The sequence below is a fragment of the Neophocaena asiaeorientalis genome, unplaced genomic scaffold (assembly GCF_003031525.2).
Source record: "Neophocaena asiaeorientalis asiaeorientalis breed wild unplaced genomic scaffold, Neophocaena_asiaeorientalis_V1.1 scaffold254, whole genome shotgun sequence".
NCBI lineage: Eukaryota > Metazoa > Chordata > Mammalia > Artiodactyla > Phocoenidae > Neophocaena > Neophocaena asiaeorientalis.
Window position 1 is genome coordinate 3,638,877 of NW_020174705.1, and position 4,661 is coordinate 3,643,537.

General features: G+C 55.8%; 1 protein-coding gene across 1 annotated transcript in view; it reads right to left on the minus strand.

Annotated features, from left to right (window-relative positions):
• TFAP4 (transcription factor AP-4) overlaps positions 1-4,661 on the minus strand; it is an 11,173-nt gene that overhangs the window by 6,080 nt on the left and 432 nt on the right. The window lies entirely within an intron of this gene.

Below are 4,661 nucleotides of genomic sequence, written 5' to 3' on the forward strand. Positions count from 1 at the left end.
TGGGTGCTTCCTGGTGCTGCCCACAGGCCAGAGCTGACCAGAGTGGTAAGGGGTCAAAAAGGAGACCCACCTCCAGCCCTGGGTCACCCTGAGTGCTGGCCCTTCCAGAAGGCCCACCTGGAGACCCTAGCAATAGAGTTACTGTTTTAACCTGGTGGTCTCATGGTTAGGACTTGGCACTTTCATTTGGTGGGCTGGGGTTCAATCCCTGGTTGGGGAACTAATATCCTACAAGCCAAGGGACATGGCCAAAAGAATAAAATAAAATAAAATATAAAGAAGTCTTGAGTTCTTAATGTAATGTGCTAAGGACTCACTTTGCTGGAATTTTCTCACTGAACCATCTCAATCTTCCTCTGAGTTAAGCGGCCTTATGGCATGAGGACACTGACGCTTGGGAAAGGAACAGCTACAGTAAGCGCTGGGGCTGGGACTTGAACCCTGATCCCAGAGCCCTGCTCTTACCCACAGGGCAGAGTGGGCTCTGCACCATCCCTCAGAGCCGGACACCCCGAGAGACAGGAGACAGTCACCCCTGTAGAAAGGACTGAGCCATCAGGTTAGCTCTTACTGTCACTCACAGAACTTTTTATATTTTTCCCTGTCTGACTACCATGGACACCCAGTTGGGTGGCTGCGTTGCAATGAGGAATCTAGGGTTTGGGGAGGGGAAGTGACATGTCCAAGGTCAGGCAGCCACACCAGGGCACCATAGGCACCTGCAGGAGCCAAAACGAATGCTCTCCTCTGCCACCCAGGGGTGGCACCCTCCACTGAGGGCTCACACATAACCCTGCTTACCAGAGCCCTGGGTGTGGCCTCAAGAGGCAGCGCCCTGGCCCTCCTGACAAATGGTGGGACAGGACGAGGCCCAGAAGTGAAGTGACTTGCCCAAGATCACACCATGAGAGCGAGCATAGCAGGGTACAGCTGCAACGCACCTCCTGCACTTCCCAGCTCCCAAGTCCCACCAACTCCCCAGGCTGAAGCCAGAACTCAACACCCACTGCCCCCCACCACTGCCGCAGCCCCACCAGCCAGCTCATCTGCCCATGAAACCTCAGCCCAGGGAAGCCAACATTCAGCCCCTCCCTTCTCTCCAGGATGCCCACGAGCTTGGGAGACACCAAAGGAGACCACAGGGCCCCAGGCCTGAAGGCCCCAGCCCAGAAGTTCCCAGAAGGAAGGGGCCTGGCGTCCAGGCAGGGAGAAAGGGCCTCCTCATCCTAGCTCTTCCGAATGTTCTATCCTGTCCCCTTTACCACCAAGTCCATCAGCCCAGCCTCCTCGTTCAGGAACCAGCTGCTGGTTAACCTAGTACAGACTTAAGTCCCAGAAAACAGACTTCACCCCAAAGCCACAGTTCCTCATAGGGACTTAGGCTGCCACCAAGGCCAACTCACCTAAATAGCCCTGGAAGTTTCTTTAATAGAATGCAGACTAACCAGGGGTTCTGATGAGTGGAATCATGGCCATCCAGGGGTTCCTATACAGGATGGCTAATTACCATTTCTTGCTGCTACTCTACTAGATAAAGTGGATTTTTCTGCAAACACCTGAAAGTTTCTTACATTTCTTTCTGAGTTTTGCAGAAGTAAACATGATTTACAGTAATTGTAAGGTTCTCCACCTCCTTCACATCAACTTCAGACCCACCCAGGTGAGCAGTGAGGCCTTGTCCACAGATGCTCTCTCTTACTTGTCTCCCTCCCTGAGAGCCTCAGCCAGCCAGTCTCCTGGGGCTGGGCAGCCAACGGCCAAGGAACTGTTTGCATACCAGCCTCCAGTGCCAAGATCAGAGCTGCCACCCCCTCTACCTGGGTGCCCCCAAGACATCCCCCGGAATAATGCCCACATCCCAACCAGAGGCTCAAGGGCAGGAAGCCAGCTCTTCAATTCTAGATCCGGATCTGTACCTGTTCCTCCTGCCTAGCCCAAGGGCAAACTGGTATCCCCTAATCCCCACACACCCCTGCCCAGCTCCAGCCTCAAATTAGCCACTGAGAACTCTCATTTCACACTGCCCTGAAGTCACTCACACACCCACCACTCAATGTCTACACAGTCAGAGATGGGAAAGCCCACGCAGGGTTTCTCCCATACCCCAAAAGGAGGACAGGAGGAAGACGACCCTCTCATTAAGGATGCCCAAGGCCCCCATCCTTCTCTCTGCAGCAGGTACTGAAGCAGCCCGGGGCCCTTGCCCATCCCCACTGCTTCTATCCATACACCCTGCCCTCAGTCCCAGAACAAACCACGTCCAGGTTGTTCCCATCAGAAACACCCCCTCCCCACAGCTTCTCCAGCCCCTCAGAGGGAGCCCTGCACTGGGTTCAAGTGGAAACTCCAGCCCTGCCACTTACTAGCTGTGGAACCCCAAGCTTAGCCACTTAGTCTCTCAAAGCCTCAGTTTCCCCATCTATAAAACAGGGGAATACTGCCTCACTTCATAGGGTCGTGGTGAAGTTTAAAAGAGATGGAGGAAAAAAAATAAGGGAGACAGACTGAGGATAACAGGATGCCTTGTTTTTTCAGAGTTTGTACCCAGGATCCCAGGAGAACCCATGGCTCTAAGGAAACTGACTTGTCCTGTAGCACCATGAGACTTCCATCTCTTAGAACGGGAGCAAGTTCTCGTTCATTGTGGTGTCCTCAATCCCAGCACGAAGTAGGTGCCTCGTAAATACCAGACCAGGGACCCAACACACTCCAAAGTCCCTAATTGTTCTCTAACTCCTTCTGAGGGGAGATGGTCTCTTTCCCCCCTAAGGCAGGCAGTAGGTAAACTCTTTAACACCACCATGCTCCTGCTTCTAAGAATCTGAGTGCCACTTAATAGCTACCAGGCACTTTCCACACACATGGCCAAACTTCACAGGTGCTCCATTTTATGGAGGCTGAGAGCAGTTAGGCAACATGTCCAAAACCACACAGCTTATGTGCGTGCCGCTGTCGGGTACGGCCCCCCGCTGTATGGTACTGTCCCCTCGGGGAGACTGAGGAGAGAAGCAGGGAGCCCTGCTAGTCACTGAGGGATGAAGCAAAGTCCACCAGCCTGAGAAGCGAGTATATCCGGCCAGAAGGCCCCACCCAACCCACACTCAATCCTACCTCACCAGGCAGCTCCTCCTGAAAATGAAAAAACCCAGAGGCCCCAAATCCACACCCAGTGCATGGGCTGACAACTGTCTCACAGCTGGACAAGCTGAGTAGTCCCCGTGCCCAACTCTGGGGCACTTGGTCCCTAAGGGACTGCTGGACTCCTCTGAAGGGGGGCTTGGAAGAGGAACAGGTCAAGCTGGAGTCCTAGGGGGCCGAGAGAGGACACAGCCAAGGCCCAGGCCTGGCAACCAGAGGGTCCTATGGTACCAAGCCTGCCTGGGATCAGGCCCAGAATGTCCACTCCAGCATCTGGGGCAGCTCAACCCACCTCCTCACTGCCCAGGCACCCTCTGAGCAATCAGCAGCTCAGGGTAAGAGCAGGGCTCTGGGATCAGAGTTCAAGTCCCAGCCCCACCACTTGCCCTACCTGTTCCTTCCCAAACCTATCCTCCACCCACACAGAAATCATAAAGCCACTTTACTCAGAGGAAGATTGTGACAATTCAGTGAGAAAAATCTCGCAAAACGAATCCCTACAATGCATTATGTGCTCCAGAATTTTTTTTTTTCTTTCCACTTATTACAGCTAAACCCTCTAGGTGGTCTTTAGAGAAGGGCCAACACTCAGGGTGGTGCTGCTGATTGCCCACCACCTTGAACTTAAGAGTAATTAAGGTGGGAGCCCTGGTCTGTGCGAGGGGCGGGGGGTGTTGGGGGTGTATACGTGTGCAGCAACCTTCCCCCAACCTGGTTTCTGCAGCCCCTGGTGTCGACCAGCCTGGGCCACACCGCCTGCGGCTCCTCCTCCCTCAATCCCCGCCTTGCCTGCCCAGGACCGCAGAGCACGTGGCCCCAGCCCTGGGGAGCCATTTCGCTCCTAAAGTAGCAAGGCAGGAAAAGGGCCACAGGTCCCAAACTTGGACCCGCAGAGAACAACCCACGCAGTATCGCCGTCCCGCAGGTTGTGTTCAATATGCAGATGCCCAGGCCCGTCTCCTAGCGATCGGAATTGCGGGCGTGTGCATTTTAACAACTGTCCAGGGCGATTCCGCTAACCCATAACTCTTCGGTAAAGGGTATATCTGGAGCAACCTGGGCCAAACTAAGAAAGTGCCTCCCGGGGAAGGCTACACATCTCGGACCACCCATCCACCCACCCACCCAGCCTGCTGGGCAACCGGACGCTTTCGGTTTATGGCTGGGGGGAGGGGCACGAGACCAGAAAGTTTGCAGCGGAGACCCACGTGCGGCGGGCAGCGGCCTGGTGAGGCTAGGGGCGACCTCTGATGCCCCTTCCCCCAAAAGCCCCGCACCCGGCCTGCCTCGCCCACCCCGCCCGCGGGGTCAGAGCTTTGTGCGGGTAAAGCGTGGCCCAGGCGCGCCTACAACTCCCACAATGCCGCACCGACGCGGCGCGGAGAACTACTGCTCCCGCGAGGCGGCGCGCTGAGGTCCGCCTACTCCAAGAGGGCTGCAGAGTCACGTCCAGGCCTCGCTAGTAAACAGCGCCCGGGCGCGGGCGGCAAGCTAGCGAGTGGCCGCCAACGTGCCCGGGTCCA